The sequence below is a fragment of the Thalia democratica genome, chromosome 1, assembly GCF_965202585.1.
Source record: "Thalia democratica chromosome 1, ktThaDemo2.hap1.1, whole genome shotgun sequence".
Taxonomy (NCBI): Eukaryota; Metazoa; Chordata; class Thaliacea; order Salpida; family Salpidae; genus Thalia; species Thalia democratica.
Genome location: NC_139165.1, coordinates 10,725,124 through 10,742,431, shown reverse-complemented (window position 1 = coordinate 10,742,431; position 17,308 = coordinate 10,725,124). Strand labels below are relative to the sequence as shown.

General features: G+C 28.0%; 11 non-coding genes across 11 annotated transcripts; all 11 read left to right on the top strand.

Annotated features, from left to right (window-relative positions):
* The first annotated feature begins 134 nt into the window (after positions 1-134).
* Positions 135-228, top strand: Trnas-acu (transfer RNA serine (anticodon ACU)). Its single transcript is given in 2 exon segments — positions 135-186; positions 193-228. It is a non-coding gene; the product is annotated as a tRNA-Ser (tRNA).
* Positions 229-1,325: 1,097 nt separating this feature from the next.
* Trnas-acu (transfer RNA serine (anticodon ACU)) lies at positions 1,326-1,419 on the top strand. Its single transcript is given in 2 exon segments — positions 1,326-1,377; positions 1,384-1,419. It is a non-coding gene; the product is annotated as a tRNA-Ser (tRNA).
* Positions 1,420-3,710: 2,291 nt separating this feature from the next.
* Positions 3,711-3,804, top strand: Trnas-acu (transfer RNA serine (anticodon ACU)). The gene is given in 2 exon segments: positions 3,711-3,762; positions 3,769-3,804. It is a non-coding gene; the product is annotated as a tRNA-Ser (tRNA).
* Positions 3,805-4,903: 1,099 nt separating this feature from the next.
* Positions 4,904-4,997, top strand: Trnas-acu (transfer RNA serine (anticodon ACU)). Its single transcript is given in 2 exon segments — positions 4,904-4,955; positions 4,962-4,997. It is a non-coding gene; the product is annotated as a tRNA-Ser (tRNA).
* Positions 4,998-6,096: 1,099 nt separating this feature from the next.
* Trnas-acu (transfer RNA serine (anticodon ACU)) lies at positions 6,097-6,190 on the top strand. Its single transcript is given in 2 exon segments — positions 6,097-6,148; positions 6,155-6,190. It is a non-coding gene; the product is annotated as a tRNA-Ser (tRNA).
* Positions 6,191-10,867: 4,677 nt separating this feature from the next.
* Trnas-acu (transfer RNA serine (anticodon ACU)) lies at positions 10,868-10,961 on the top strand. The gene is given in 2 exon segments: positions 10,868-10,919; positions 10,926-10,961. It is a non-coding gene; the product is annotated as a tRNA-Ser (tRNA).
* Positions 10,962-12,059: 1,098 nt separating this feature from the next.
* Positions 12,060-12,153, top strand: Trnas-acu (transfer RNA serine (anticodon ACU)). Its single transcript is given in 2 exon segments — positions 12,060-12,111; positions 12,118-12,153. It is a non-coding gene; the product is annotated as a tRNA-Ser (tRNA).
* A 1,098-nt stretch (positions 12,154-13,251) lies between these two features.
* On the top strand, positions 13,252-13,345 carry Trnas-acu (transfer RNA serine (anticodon ACU)). The gene is given in 2 exon segments: positions 13,252-13,303; positions 13,310-13,345. It is a non-coding gene; the product is annotated as a tRNA-Ser (tRNA).
* A 1,098-nt stretch (positions 13,346-14,443) lies between these two features.
* On the top strand, positions 14,444-14,537 carry Trnas-acu (transfer RNA serine (anticodon ACU)). The gene is given in 2 exon segments: positions 14,444-14,495; positions 14,502-14,537. It is a non-coding gene; the product is annotated as a tRNA-Ser (tRNA).
* Positions 14,538-15,635: 1,098 nt separating this feature from the next.
* On the top strand, positions 15,636-15,729 carry Trnas-acu (transfer RNA serine (anticodon ACU)). The gene is given in 2 exon segments: positions 15,636-15,687; positions 15,694-15,729. It is a non-coding gene; the product is annotated as a tRNA-Ser (tRNA).
* A 1,098-nt stretch (positions 15,730-16,827) lies between these two features.
* Positions 16,828-16,921, top strand: Trnas-acu (transfer RNA serine (anticodon ACU)). The gene is given in 2 exon segments: positions 16,828-16,879; positions 16,886-16,921. It is a non-coding gene; the product is annotated as a tRNA-Ser (tRNA).
* The last annotated feature ends 387 nt before the right edge of the window (positions 16,922-17,308 follow it).

Below are 17,308 nucleotides of genomic sequence, written 5' to 3'. Positions count from 1 at the left end.
CTAAAAACTACAAACAAACTAATAATTGACTTAATAGGAATAAAGCTACTCTTAAATCTAGATATAATTGTAAGCTGTGCCAGATTGAAAAAACTCTGTCCTTACATATATGCTATATTTTTCTGTACCAATAAGTCAGCATGGCCGAGCGGTCTAAGGCACCAGATAAGCTAAGATTGGCTACTGGGTCCCACCAAGTGGGCGAGGGTTCGAACCCCTCTGCTGACACTTTTTTATAAAACTGTTTTATTTTTAACTACTTTTGAGCATGGGTTGAAAATTTTTAATTTAGTTTACTTATTTATTTTTTAAATGTGTTTTAGTTTCTTATTCTTAATTCAAACTTATATCACTTAAATATCAATTTTATGTATTTTTCCGCATTTACAAGATGTACAAACAACTTTTAACTTCTATTATCATATATACTTTTATTATTGCCGATCAGTACATAAAATTATTTTTAAAAATTGTAACTCACTCGAAGTAAAATGGTTATGAATATTAAATTTAAAGTTAAATGAAACCTTTATAACTTTGTTTTTTTTTGTCGTTCTGCAAATGAGAAACTTTTTGTGATTATTCATGCTGGATTTTTTTTTATAATTTAACCACATAATTTTGACACAATTATAAACTTCAAGGTGCAATAACTTTGTCATTTCTAGTCGTAGAAAGCTAAAAAGTATTTTAAAATGTTCCTGAGAATCTCGGCTTTCAGGCAATGTCTTTAGATTGACCAAAAAAAGTCGTATTCTTTCGATATGAATGGAAACGTAAAGTCTTCCGTGAAAATTGTTAAAGTTATGAAATTGTGGTATATTTTTTTTAAACTTCAGACTAACTTTACAGCGTACCCCCGCTGTTAATAACGCTAGGTTTAATTTGTTCACTTTCAAATAAAAAAGTGTTTGTTTCAAAGTACGTTATAAGTACTAAAGCTTTTTTTTTTTTAAATACACGTTAAACTCGATGAACAATGATGAAATATTTTAAAGGTTGCTTCTTGATGATTTTACTTACTTTTTTTTGCTTTGATAATGTTGATGAAATAATTAAACTTTCATTTGTACGTATTTTGTTTGCTGTTTTTGTTAAATTTTCCTTGTGACGTCATGTTTCAATAGAAACTAGCAGCATATGCAATAGTACAAAAACAACTTTATATCACACATTTTAGACCAACTATTTCTAAAAACTACAAACAAACTAATAATTGACTTAATAGGAATAAAGCTACTCTTAAATCTAGATATAATTGTAAGCTGTGCCAGATTGAAAAAACTCTGTCCTTACATATATGCTATATTTTTCTGTACCAATAAGTCAGCATGGCCGAGCGGTCTAAGGCACCAGATAAGCTAAGATTGGCTACTGGGTCCCACCAAGTGGGCGAGGGTTCGAACCCCTCTGCTGACACTTTTTTATAAAACTGTTTTATTTTTAACTACTTTTGAGCATGGGTTGAAAATTTTTAATTTAGTTTACTTATTTATTTTTTAAATGTGTTTTAGTTTCTTATTCTTAATTCAAACTTATATCACTTAAATATCAATTTTATGTATTTTCCCCGCATTAACAAGATGTACAAACAACTTTTAACTTCTATTATCATATATACTTTTATTATTGCCGATTAGTACATAAAAATTATTTTTAAAAACTGTAACTCACTCGAAGTAAAATGGTTATGAATATTAAATTTAAAGTTAAATGAAGTCTTTATAACTTTGTTTTTTTTTGTCGTTCTGCAAATGAGAAACTTTTTGTGATGATTCATGCTGGATTTTTTTTTATAATTTAACCACAAAATTTTGACACAATTATAAACTTCAAGGTGCAATAACTTTGTCATTTCTAGTCGTAGAAAGCTAAAAAGTATTTTAAAATGTTCCTGAGAATCTCAGCTTTCAGGCAATGTCTTTAGATTGACCAAAAAAAGTCGCATTCTTTCGATATGAATGGAAACGTAAAATCTTCCGTGATAATTGTTAAAGTTATGAAATTGTGGTATAATTTTTTTTAAAATTCAGACAAACTTTACAGCGTACCCCCGCTGTTACTAACGTTATGTTTAATTTGTTCACTTTAAAAAAAAAAAGTCTTTGTTTCAAAGTACGTTATAAGTACTAAAGCTTTTTTTTTTAAATACACGTTAAACTCGATGAACAATGATGAAATATTTTAAAGGTTGCTTCTTGATGATTTTACTTACTTTTTTTTGCTTTGATAATGTTGATGAAATAATTAAACTTTCATTTGTACGTATTTTGTTTGCTGTTTTTGTTAAATTTTCCTTGTGACGTCACGTTTCAATAGAAACTAGCAGCATATGCAATAGTACAAAAACAACTTTATATCACACATTTTAGACCAACTATTTCTAAAAACTACAAACAAACTAATAATTGACTTAATAGGAATAAAGCTACTCTTAAATCTAGATATAATTGTAAGCTGTGCCAGATTGAAAAAACTCTGTCCTTACATATATGCTATATTTTTCTGTACCAATAAGTCAGCATGGCCGAGCGGTCTAAGGCACCAGATAAGCTAAGATTGGCTACTGGGTCCCACCAAGTGGGCGAGGGTTCGAACCCCTCTGCCGACACTTTTTTATAAAACTGTTTTATTTTTAACTACTTTTGAGCATGGGTTGAAAATTTTTAATTTAGTTTACTTATTTATTTTTTAAATGTGTTTTAGTTTCTTATTCTTAATTCAAACTTATATCACTTAAATATCAATTTTATGTATTTTCCCCGCATTAACAAGATGTACAAACAACTTTTAACTTCTATTATCATATATACTTTTATTATTGCCGATTAGTACATAAAAATTATTTTTAAAAACTGTAACTCACTCGAAGTAAAATGGTTATGAATATTAAATTTAAAGTTAAATGAAGTCTTTATAACTTTGTTTTTTTTTGTCGTTCTGCAAATGAGAAACTTTTTGTGATGATTCATGCTGGATTTTTTTTTATAATTTAACCACAAAATTTTGACACAATTATAAACTTCAAGGTGCAATAACTTTGTCATTTCTAGTCGTAGAAAGCTAAAAAGTATTTTAAAATGTTCCTGAGAATCTCAGCTTTCAGGCAATGTCTTTAGATTGACCAAAAAAAGTCGCATTCTTTCGATATGAATGGAAACGTAAAATCTTCCGTGATAATTGTTAAAGTTATGAAATTGTGGTATAATTTTTTTTAAAATTCAGACAAACTTTACAGCGTACCCCCGCTGTTACTAACGTTATGTTTAATTTGTTCACTTTAAAAAAAAAAAGTCTTTGTTTCAAAGTACGTTATAAGTACTAAAGCTTTTTTTTTTTAAATACACGTTAAACTCGATGAACAATGATGAAATATTTTAAAGGTTGCTTCTTGATGATTTTACTTACTTTTTTTTGCTTTGATAATGTTGATGAAATAATTAAACTTTCATTTGTACGTATTTTGTTTGCTGTTTTTGTTAAATTTTCCTTGTGACGTCACGTTTCAATAGAAACTAGCAGCATATGCAATAGTACAAAAACAACTTTATATCACACATTTTAGACCAACTATTTCTAAAAACTACAAACAAACTAATAATTGACTTAATAGGAATAAAGCTACTCTTAAATCTAGATATAATTGTAAGCTGTGCCAGATTGAAAAAACTCTGTCCTTACATATATGCTATATTTTTCTGTACCAATAAGTCAGCATGGCCGAGCGGTCTAAGGCACCAGATAAGCTAAGATTGGCTACTGGGTCCCACCAAGTGGGCGAGGGTTCGAACCCCTCTGCTGACACTTTTTTATAAAACTGTTTTATTTTTAACTACTTTTGAGCATGGGTTGAAAATTTTTAATTTAGTTTACTTATTTATTTTTTAAATGTGTTTTAGTTTCTTATTCTTAATTCAAACTTATATCACTTAAATATCAATTTTATGTATTTTCCCCGCATTAACAAGATGTACAAACAACTTTTAACTTCTATTATCATATATACTTTTATTATTGCCGATTAGTACATAAAAATTATTTTTAAAAACTGTAACTCACTCGAAGTAAAATGGTTATGAATATTAAATTTAAAGTTAAATGAAGTCTTTATAACTTTGTTTTTTTTTGTCGTTCTGCAAATGAGAAACTTTTTGTGATGATTCATGCTGGATTTTTTTTTATAATTTAACCACAAAATTTTGACACAATTATAAACTTCAAGGTGCAATAACTTTGTCATTTCTAGTCGTAGAAAGCTAAAAAGTATTTTAAAATGTTCCTGAGAATCTCAGCTTTCAGGCAATGTCTTTAGATTGACCAAAAAAAGTCGCATTCTTTCGATATGAATGGAAACGTAAAATCTTCCGTGATAATTGTTAAAGTTATGAAATTGTGGTATAATTTTTTTTAAAATTCAGACAAACTTTACAGCGTACCCCCGCTGTTACTAACGTTATGTTTAATTTGTTCACTTTAAAAAAAAAAAGTCTTTGTTTCAAAGTACGTTATAAGTACTAAAGCTTTTTTTTTTTAAATACACGTTAAACTCGATGAACAATGATGAAATATTTTAAAGGTTGCTTCTTGATGATTTTACTTACTTTTTTTTGCTTTGATAATGTTGATGAAATAATTAAACTTTCATTTGTACGTATTTTGTTTGCTGTTTTTGTTAAATTTTCCTTGTGACGTCACGTTTCAATAGAAACTAGCAGCATATGCAATAGTACAAAAACAACTTTATATCACACATTTTAGACCAACTATTTCTAAAAACTACAAACAAACTAATAATTGACTTAATAGGAATAAAGCTACTCTTAAATCTAGATATAATTGTAAGCTGTGCCAGATTGAAAAAACTCTGTCCTTACATATATGCTATATTTTTCTGTACCAATAAGTCAGCATGGCCGAGCGGTCTAAGGCACCAGATAAGCTAAGATTGGCTACTGGGTCCCACCAAGTGGGCGAGGGTTCGAACCCCTCTGCTGACACTTTTTTATAAAACTGTTTTATTTTTAACTACTTTTGAGCATGGGTTGAAAATTTTTAATTTAGTTTACTTATTTATTTTTTAAATGTGTTTTAGTTTCTTATTCTTAATTCAAACTTATATCACTTAAATATCAATTTTATGTATTTTCCCCGCATTAACAAGATGTACAAACAACTTTTAACTTCTATTATCATATATACTTTTATTATTGCCGATTAGTACATAAAAATTATTTTTAAAAACTGTAACTCACTCGAAGTAAAATGGTTATGAATATTAAATTTAAAGTTAAATGAAGTCTTTATAACTTTGTTTTTTTTTGTCGTTCTGCAAATGAGAAACTTTTTGTGATGATTCATGCTGGATTTTTTTTTATAATTTAACCACAAAATTTTGACACAATTATAAACTTCAAGGTGCAATAACTTTGTCATTTCTAGTCGTAGAAAGCTAAAAAGTATTTTAAAATGTTCCTGAGAATCTCAGCTTTCAGGCAATGTCTTTAGATTGACCAAAAAAAGTCGCATTCTTTCGATATGAATGGAAACGTAAAATCTTCCGTGATAATTGTTAAAGTTATGAAATTGTGGTATAATTTTTTTTAAAATTCAGACAAACTTTACAGCGTACCCCCGCTGTTACTAACGTTATGTTTAATTTGTTCACTTTAAAAAAAAAAAGTCTTTGTTTCAAAGTACGTTATAAGTACTAAAGCTTTTTTTTTTTAAATACACGTTAAACTCGATGAACAATGATGAAATATTTTAAAGGTTGCTTCTTGATGATTTTACTTACTTTTTTTTGCTTTGATAATGTTGATGAAATAATTAAACTTTCATTTGTACGTATTTTGTTTGCTGTTTTTGTTAAATTTTCCTTGTGACGTCACGTTTCAATAGAAACTAGCAGCATATGCAATAGTACAAAAACAACTTTATATCACACATTTTAGACCAACTATTTCTAAAAACTACAAACAAACTAATAATTGACTTAATAGGAATAAAGCTACTCTTAAATCTAGATATAATTGTAAGCTGTGCCAGATTGAAAAAACTCTGTCCTTACATATATGCTATATTTTTCTGTACCAATAAGTCAGCATGGCCGAGCGGTCTAAGGCACCAGATAAGCTAAGATTGGCTACTGGGTCCCACCAAGTGGGCGAGGGTTCGAACCCCTCTGCTGACACTTTTTTATAAAACTGTTTTATTTTTAACTACTTTTGAGCATGGGTTGAAAATTTTTAATTTAGTTTACTTATTTATTTTTTAAATGTGTTTTAGTTTCTTATTCTTAATTCAAACTTATATCACTTAAATATCAATTTTATGTATTTTCCCCGCATTAACAAGATGTACAAACAACTTTTAACTTCTATTATCATATATACTTTTATTATTGCCGATTAGTACATAAAAATTATTTTTAAAAACTGTAACTCACTCGAAGTAAAATGGTTATGAATATTAAATTTAAAGTTAAATGAAGTCTTTATAACTTTGTTTTTTTTTGTCGTTCTGCAAATGAGAAACTTTTTGTGATGATTCATGCTGGATTTTTTTTTATAATTTAACCACAAAATTTTGACACAATTATAAACTTCAAGGTGCAATAACTTTGTCATTTCTAGTCGTAGAAAGCTAAAAAGTATTTTAAAATGTTCCTGAGAATCTCAGCTTTCAGGCAATGTCTTTAGATTGACCAAAAAAAGTCGCATTCTTTCGATATGAATGGAAACGTAAAATCTTCCGTGATAATTGTTAAAGTTATGAAATTGTGGTATAATTTTTTTTAAAATTCAGACAAACTTTACAGCGTACCCCCGCTGTTACTAACGTTATGTTTAATTTGTTCACTTTAAAAAAAAAAAGTCTTTGTTTCAAAGTACGTTATAAGTACTAAAGCTTTTTTTTTTTAAATACACGTTAAACTCGATGAACAATGATGAAATATTTTAAAGGTTGCTTCTTGATGATTTTACTTACTTTTTTTTGCTTTGATAATGTTGATGAAATAATTAAACTTTCATTTGTACGTATTTTGTTTGCTGTTTTTGTTAAATTTTCCTTGTGACGTCACGTTTCAATAGAAACTAGCAGCATATGCAATAGTACAAAAACAACTTTATATCACACATTTTAGACCAACTATTTCTAAAAACTACAAACAAACTAATAATTGACTTAATAGGAATAAAGCTACTCTTAAATCTAGATATAATTGTAAGCTGTGCCAGATTGAAAAAACTCTGTCCTTACATATATGCTATATTTTTCTGTACCAATAAGTCAGCATGGCCGAGCGGTCTAAGGCACCAGATAAGCTAAGATTGGCTACTGGGTCCCACCAAGTGGGCGAGGGTTCGAACCCCTCTGCCGACACTTTTTTATAAAACTGTTTTATTTTTAACTACTTTTGAGCATGGGTTGAAAATTTTTAATTTAGTTTACTTATTTATTTTTTAAATGTGTTTTAGTTTCTTATTCTTAATTCAAACTTATATCACTTAAATATCAATTTTATGTATTTTCCCCGCATTAACAAGATGTACAAACAACTTTTAACTTCTATTATCATATATACTTTTATTATTGCCGATTAGTACATAAAAATTATTTTTAAAAACTGTAACTCACTCGAAGTAAAATGGTTATGAATATTAAATTTAAAGTTAAATGAAGTCTTTATAACTTTGTTTTTTTTTGTCGTTCTGCAAATGAGAAACTTTTTGTGATGATTCATGCTGGATTTTTTTTTATAATTTAACCACAAAATTTTGACACAATTATAAACTTCAAGGTGCAATAACTTTGTCATTTCTAGTCGTAGAAAGCTAAAAAGTATTTTAAAATGTTCCTGAGAATCTCAGCTTTCAGGCAATGTCTTTAGATTGACCAAAAAAAGTCGCATTCTTTCGATATGAATGGAAACGTAAAATCTTCCGTGATAATTGTTAAAGTTATGAAATTGTGGTATAATTTTTTTTTAAATTCAGACAAACTTTACAGCGTACCCCCGCTGTTACTAACGTTATGTTTAATTTGTTCACTTTAAAAAAAAAAAGTCTTTGTTTCAAAGTACGTTATAAGTACTAAAGCTTTTTTTTTTTAAATACACGTTAAACTCGATGAACAATGATGAAATATTTTAAAGGTTGCTTCTTGATGATTTTACTTACTTTTTTTTGCTTTGATAATGTTGATGAAATAATTAAACTTTCATTTGTACGTATTTTGTTTGCTGTTTTTGTTAAATTTTCCTTGTGACGTCACGTTTCAATAGAAACTAGCAGCATATGCAATAGTACAAAAACAACTTTATATCACACATTTTAGACCAACTATTTCTAAAAACTACAAACAAACTAATAATTGACTTAATAGGAATAAAGCTACTCTTAAATCTAGATATAATTGTAAGCTGTGCCAGATTGAAAAAACTCTGTCCTTACATATATGCTATATTTTTCTGTACCAATAAGTCAGCATGGCCGAGCGGTCTAAGGCACCAGATAAGCTAAGATTGGCTACTGGGTCCCACCAAGTGGGCGAGGGTTCGAACCCCTCTGCCGACACTTTTTTATAAAACTGTTTTATTTTTAACTACTTTTGAGCATGGGTTGAAAATTTTTAATTTAGTTTACTTATTTATTTTTTAAATGTGTTTTAGTTTCTTATTCTTAATTCAAACTTATATCACTTAAATATCAATTTTATGTATTTTCCCCGCATTAACAAGATGTACAAACAACTTTTAACTTCTATTATCATATATACTTTTATTATTGCCGATTAGTACATAAAAATTATTTTTAAAAACTGTAACTCACTCGAAGTAAAATGGTTATGAATATTAAATTTAAAGTTAAATGAAGTCTTTATAACTTTGTTTTTTTTTGTCGTTCTGCAAATGAGAAACTTTTTGTGATGATTCATGCTGGATTTTTTTTTATAATTTAACCACAAAATTTTGACACAATTATAAACTTCAAGGTGCAATAACTTTGTCATTTCTAGTCGTAGAAAGCTAAAAAGTATTTTAAAATGTTCCTGAGAATCTCAGCTTTCAGGCAATGTCTTTAGATTGACCAAAAAAAGTCGCATTCTTTCGATATGAATGGAAACGTAAAATCTTCCGTGATAATTGTTAAAGTTATGAAATTGTGGTATAATTTTTTTTAAAATTCAGACAAACTTTACAGCGTACCCCCGCTGTTACTAACGTTATGTTTAATTTGTTCACTTTAAAAAAAAAAAGTCTTTGTTTCAAAGTACGTTATAAGTACTAAAGCTTTTTTTTTTTAAATACACGTTAAACTCGATGAACAATGATGAAATATTTTAAAGGTTGCTTCTTGATGATTTTACTTACTTTTTTTTGCTTTGATAATGTTGATGAAATAATTAAACTTTCATTTGTACGTATTTTGTTTGCTGTTTTTGTTAAATTTTCCTTGTGACGTCACGTTTCAATAGAAACTAGCAGCATATGCAATAGTACAAAAACAACTTTATATCACACATTTTAGACCAACTATTTCTAAAAACTACAAACAAACTAATAATTGACTTAATAGGAATAAAGCTACTCTTAAATCTAGATATAATTGTAAGCTGTGCCAGATTGAAAAAACTCTGTCCTTACATATATGCTATATTTTTCTGTACCAATAAGTCAGCATGGCCGAGCGGTCTAAGGCACCAGATAAGCTAAGATTGGCTACTGGGTCCCACCAAGTGGGCGAGGGTTCGAACCCCTCTGCCGACACTTTTTTATAAAACTGTTTTATTTTTAACTACTTTTGAGCATGGGTTGAAAATTTTTAATTTAGTTTACTTATTTATTTTTTAAATGTGTTTTAGTTTCTTATTCTTAATTCAAACTTATATCACTTAAATATCAATTTTATGTATTTTCCCCGCATTTACAAGATGTACAAACAACTTTTAACTTCTATTATCATATATACTTTTATTATTGCCGATTAGTACATAAAAATTATTTTTAAAAATTGTAACTCACTCGAAGTAAAATGGTTATGAATATTAAATTTAAAGTTAAATGAAGTCTTTATAACTTTGTTTTTTTGTCGTTCTGCAAATGAGAAACTTTTTGTGATTATTCATGCTGGATTTTTTTTTATAATTTAACCACAAAATTTTGACACAATTATAAACTTCAAGGTGCAATAACTTTGTCATTTCTAGTCGTAGAAAGCTAAAAAGTATTTTAAAATGTTTCTGAGAATCTCAGCTTTAAGGCAATGTCTTTAGATTGACCAAAAAAAGTCGCATTCTTTCGATATGAATGGAAACGTAAAGTCTTCCGTGATAATTGTTAAAGTTATGAAATTGTGGTATAATTTTTTTTCAAATTCAGACAAACTTTACAGCGTACCCCCGCTGTTACTAACGTTATGTTTAATTTGTTCACTTTAAAAAAAAAAAAGTCTTTGTTTCAAAGTACGTTATAAGTACTAAAGCTTTTTTTTTTTAAATACACGTTAAACTCGATGAACAATGATGAAATATTTTAAAGGTTGCTTCTTGATGATTTTACTTACTTTTTTTTGCTTTGATAATGTTGATGAAATAATTAAACTTTCATTTGTACGTATTTTGTTTGCTGTTTTTGTTAAATTTTCCTTGTGACGTCACGTTTCAATAGAAACTAGCAGCATATGCAATAGTACAAAAACAACTTTATATCACACATTTTAGACCAACTATTTCTAAAAACTACAAACAAACTAATAATTGACTTAATAGGAATAAAGCTACTCTTAAATCTAGATATAATTGTAAGCTGTGCCAGATTGAAAAAACTCTGTCCTTACATATATGCTATATTTTTCTGTACCAATAAGTCAGCATGGCCGAGCGGTCTAAGGCACCAGATAAGCTAAGATTGGCTACTGGGTCCCACCAAGTGGGCGAGGGTTCGAACCCCTCTGCTGACACTTTTTTATAAAACTGTTTTATTTTTAACTACTTTTGAGCATGGGTTGAAAATTTTTAATTTAGTTTACTTATTTATTTTTTAAATGTGTTTTAGTTTCTTATTCTTAATTCAAACTTATATCACTTAAATATCAATTTTATGTATTTTCCCCGCATTTACAAGATGTACAAACAACTTTTAACTTCTATTATCATATATACTTTTATTATTGCCGATTAGTACATAAAAATTATTTTTAAAAATTGTAACTCACTCGAAGTAAAATGGTTATGAATATTAAATTTAAAGTTAAATGAAGTCTTTATAACTTTGTTTTTTTGTCGTTCTGCAAATGAGAAACTTTTTGTGATTATTCATGCTGGATTTTTTTTTATAATTTAACCACAAAATTTTGACACAATTATAAACTTCAAGGTGCAATAACTTTGTCATTTCTAGTCGTAGAAAGCTAAAAAGTATTTTAAAATGTTTCTGAGAATCTCAGCTTTAAGGCAATGTCTTTAGATTGACCAAAAAAAGTCGCATTCTTTCGATATGAATGGAAACGTAAAGTCTTCCGTGATAATTGTTAAAGTTATGAAATTGTGGTATAATTTTTTTTCAAATTCAGACAAACTTTACAGCGTACCCCCGCTGTTACTAACGTTATGTTTAATTTGTTCACTTTAAAAAAATAAAAGTCTTTGTTTCAAAGTACGTTACAAGTACTAAAGCTTTTTTTTTTTAAATACACGTTAAACTCGATGAACAATGATGAAATATTTTAAAGGTTGCTTCTTGATGATTTTACTTACTTTTTTTTGCTTTGATAATGTTGATGAAATAATTAAACTTTCATTTGTACGTATTTTGTTTGCTGTTTTTGTTAAATTTTCCTTGTGACGTCACGTTTCAATAGAAACTAGCAGCATATGCAATAGTACAAAAACAACTTTATATCACACATTTTAGACCAACTATTTCTAAAAACTACAAACAAACTAATAATTGACTTAATAGGAATAAAGCTACTCTTAAATCTAGATATAATTGTAAGCTGTGCCAGATTGAAAAAACTCTGTCCTTACATATATGCTATATTTTTCTGTACCAATAAGTCAGCATGGCCGAGCGGTCTAAGGCACCAGATAAGCTAAGATTGGCTACTGGGTCCCACCAAGTGGGCGAGGGTTCGAACCCCTCTGCTGACACTTTTTTATAAAACTGTTTTATTTTTAACTACTTTTGAGCATGGGTTGAAAATTTTTAATTTAGTTTACTTATTTATTTTTTAAATGTGTTTTAGTTTCTTATTCTTAATTCAAACTTATATCACTTAAATATCTATTTTATGTATTTTTCCGCATTTACAAGATGTACAAACAACTTTTAACTTCTATTATCATATATACTTTTATTATTGCCGATCAGTACATAAAATTATTTTTAAAAATTGTAACTCACTCGAAGTAAAATGGTTATGAATATTAAATTTAAAGTTAAATGAAACCTTTATAACTTTGTTTTTTTTTGTCGTTCTGCAAATGAGAAACTTTTTGTGATTATTCATGCTGGATTTTTTTTTATAATTTAACCACAAAATTTTGACACAATTATAAACTTCAAGGTGCAATAACTTTGTCATTTCTAGTCGTAGAAAGCTAAAAAGTATTTTAAAATGTTTCTGAGAATCTCAGCTTTAAGGCAATGTCTTTAGATTGACCAAAAAAAGTCGCATTCTTTCGATATGAATGGAAACGTAAAGTCTTCCGTGATAATTGTTAAAGTTATGAAATTGTGGTATAATTTTTTTTCAAATTCAGACAAACTTTACAGCGTACCCCCGCTGTTACTAACGTTATGTTTAATTTGTTCACTTTAAAAAAATAAAAGTCTTTGTTTCAAAGTACGTTACAAGTACTAAAGCTTTTTTTTTTTAAATACACGTTAAACTCGATGAACAATGATGAAATATTTTAAAGGTTGCTTCTTGATGATTTTACTTACTTTTTTTTGCTTTGATAATGTTGATGAAATAATTAAACTTTCATTTGTACGTATTTTGTTTGCTGTTTTTGTTAAATTTTCCTTGTGACGTCACGTTTCAATAGAAACTAGCAGCATATGCAATAGTACAAAAACAACTTTATATCACACATTTTAGACCAACTATTTCTAAAAACTACAAACAAACTAATAATTGACTTAATAGGAATAAAGCTACTCTTAAATCTAGATATAATTGTAAGCTGTGCCAGATTGAAAAAACTCTGTCCTTACATATATGCTATATTTTTCTGTACCAATAAGTCAGCATGGCCGAGCGGTCTAAGGCACCAGATAAGCTAAGATTGGCTACTGGGTCCCACCAAGTGGGCGAGGGTTCGAACCCCTCTGCTGACACTTTTTTATAAAACTGTTTTATTTTTAACTACTTTTGAGCATGGGTTGAAAATTTTTAATTTAGTTTACTTATTTATTTTTTAAATGTGTTTTAGTTTCTTATTCTTAATTCAAACTTATATCACTTAAATATCTATTTTATGTATTTTTCCGCATTTACAAGATGTACAAACAACTTTTAACTTCTATTATCATATATACTTTTATTATTGCCGATCAGTACATAAAATTATTTTTAAAAATTGTAACTCACTCGAAGTAAAATGGTTATGAATATTAAATTTAAAGTTAAATGAAACCTTTATAACTTTGTTTTTTTTTGTCGTTCTGCAAATGAGAAACTTTTTGTGATTATTCATGCTGGATTTTTTTTTATAATTTAACCACAAAATTTTGACACAATTATAAACTTCAAGGTGCAATAACTTTGTCATTTCTAGTCGTAGAAAGCTAAAAAGTATTTTAAAATGTTTCTGAGAATCTCAGCTTTAAGGCAATGTCTTTAGATTGACCAAAAAAAGTCGCATTCTTTCGATATGAATGGAAACGTAAAGTCTTCCGTGATAATTGTTAAAGTTATGAAATTGTGGTATAATTTTTTTTCAAATTCAGACAAACTTTACAGCGTACCCCCGCTGTTACTAACGTTATGTTTAATTTGTTCACTTTAAAAAAATAAAAGTCTTTGTTTCAAAGTACGTTATAAGTACTAAAGCTTTTTTTTTTTAAATACACGTTAAACTCGATGAACAATGATGAAATATTTTAAAGGTTGCTTCTTGATGATTTTACTTACTTTTTTTTGCTTTGATAATGTTGATGAAATAATTAAACTTTCATTTGTACGTATTTTGTTTGCTGTTTTTGTTAAATTTTCCTTGTGACGTCACGTTTCAATAGAAACTAGCAGCATATGCAATAGTACAAAAACAACTTTATATCACACATTTTAGACCAACTATTTCTAAAAACTACAAACAAACTAATAATTGACTTAATAGGAATAAAGCTACTCTTAAATCTAGATATAATTGTAAGCTGTGCCAGATTGAAAAAACTCTGTCCTTACATATATGCTATATTTTTCTGTACCAATAAGTCAGCATGGCCGAGCGGTCTAAGGCACCAGATAAGCTAAGATTGGCTACTGGGTCCCACCAAGTGGGCGAGGGTTCGAACCCCTCTGCTGACACTTTTTTATAAAACTGTTTTATTTTTAACTACTTTTGAGCATGGGTTGAAAATTTTTAATTTAGTTTACTTATTTATTTTTTAAATGTGTTTTAGTTTCTTATTCTTAATTCAAACTTATATCACTTAAATATCTATTTTATGTATTTTTCCGCATTTACAAGATGTACAAACAACTTTTAACTTCTATTATCATATATACTTTTATTATTGCCGATCAGTACATAAAATTATTTTTAAAAATTGTAACTCACTCGAAGTAAAATGCTTATGAATATTAAATTTAAAGTTAAATGAAACCTTTATAACTTTGTTTTTTTTTGTCGTTCTGCAAATGAGAAACTTTTTGTGATTATTCATGCTGGATTTTTTTTTATAATTTAACCACATAATTTTGACACAATTATAAACTTCAAGGTGCAATAACTTTGTCATTTCTAGTCGTAGAAAGCTAAAAAGTATTTTAAAATGTTTCTGAGAATCTCAGCTTTAAGGCAATGTCTTTAGATTGACCAAAAAAAGTCGCATTCTTTCGATATGAATGGAAACGTAAAGTCTTCCGTGATAATTGTTAAAGTTATGAAATTGTGGTATAATTTTTTTTCAAATTCAGACAAACTTTACAGCGTACCCCCGCTGTTACTAACGTTATGTTTAATTTGTTCACTTTAAAAAAATAAAAGTCTTTGTTTCAAAGTACGTTATAAGTACTAAAGCTTTTTTTTTTTAAATACACGTTAAACTCGATGAACAATGATGAAATATTTTAAAGGTTGCTTCTTGATGATTTTACTTACTTTTTTTTGCTTTGATAATGTTGATGAAATAATTAAACTTTCATTTGTACGTATTTTGTTTGCTGTTTTTGTTAAATTTTCCTTGTGACGTCACGTTTCAATAGAAACTAGCAGCATATGCAATAGTACAAAAACAACTTTATATCACACATTTTAGACCAACTATTTCTAAAAACTACAAACAAACTAATAATTGACTTAATAGGAATAAAGCTACTCTTAAATCTAGATATAATTGTAAGCTGTGCCAGATTGAAAAAACTCTGTCCTTACATATATGCTATATTTTTCTGTACCAATAAGTCAGCATGGCCGAGCGGTCTAAGGCACCAGATAAGCTAAGATTGGCTACTGGGTCCCACCAAGTGGGCGAGGGTTCGAACCCCTCTGCTGACACTTTTTTATAAAACTGTTTTATTTTTAACTACTTTTGAGCATGGGTTGAAAATTTTTAATTTAGTTTACTTATTTATTTTTTAAATGTGTTTTAGTTTCTTATTCTTAATTCAAACTTATATCACTTAAATATCTATTTTATGTATTTTTCCGCATTTACAAGATGTACAAACAACTTTTAACTTCTATTATCATATATACTTTTATTATTGCCGATCAGTAGATAAAATTATTTTTAAAAATTGTAACTCACTCGAAGTAAAATGGTTATGAATATTAAATTTAAAGTTAAATGAAACCTTTATAACTTTGTTTTTTTTTGTCGTTCTGCAAATGAGAAACTTTTTGTGATTATTCATGCTGGATTTTTTTTTATAATTTAACCACAAAATTTTGACACAATTATAAACTTCAAGGTGCAATAACTTTGTCATTTCTAGTCGTAGAAAGCTAAAAAGTATTTTAAAATGTTTCTGAGAATCTCAGCTTTAAGGCAATGTCTTTAGATTGACCAAAAAAAGTCGCATTCTTTCGATATGAATGGAAACGTAAAGTCTTCCGTGATAATTGTTAAAGTTATGAAATTGTGGTATAATTTTTTTTCAAATTCAGACAAACTTTACAGCGTACCCCCGCTGTTACTAACGTTATGTTTAATTTGTTCACTTTAAAAAAATAAAAGTCTTTGTTTCAAAGTACGTTATAAGTACTAAAGCTTTTTTTTTTTAAATACACGTTAAACTCGATGAACAATGATGAAATATTTTAAAGGTTGCTTCTTGATGATTTTACTTACTTTTTTTTGCTTTGATAATGTTGATGAAATAATTAAACTTTCATTTGTACGTATTTTGTTTGCTGTTTTTGTTAAATTTTCCTTGTGACGTCACGTTTCAATAGAAACTAGCAGCATATGCAATAGTACAAAAACAACTTTATATCACACATTTTAGACCAACTATTTCTAAAAACTACAAACAAACTAATAATTGACTTAATAGGAATAAAGCTACTCTTAAATCTAGATATAATTGTAAGCTGTGCCAGATTGAAAAAACTCTGTCCTTACATATATGCTATATTTTTCTGTACCAATAAGTCAGCATGGCCGAGCGGTCTAAGGCACCAGATAAGCTAAGATTGGCTACTGGGTCCCACCAAGTGGGCGAGGGTTCGAACCCCTCTGCTGACACTTTTTTATAAAACTGTTTTATTTTTAACTACTTTTGAGCATGGGTTGAAAATTTTTAATTTAGTTTACTTATTTATTTTTTAAATGTGTTTTAGTTTCTTATTCTTAATTCAAACTTATATCACTTAAATATCTATTTTATGTATTTTTCCGCATTTACAAGATGTACAAACAACTTTTAACTTCTATTATCATATATACTTTTATTATTGCCGATCAGTACATAAAATTATTTTTAAAAATTGTAACTCACTCGAAGTAAAATGCTTATGAATATTAAATTTAAAGTTAAATGAAACCTTTATAACTTTGTTTTTTTTTGTCGTTCTGCAAATGAGAAACTTTTTGTGATTATTCATGCTGGATTTTTTTTTATAATTTAACCAC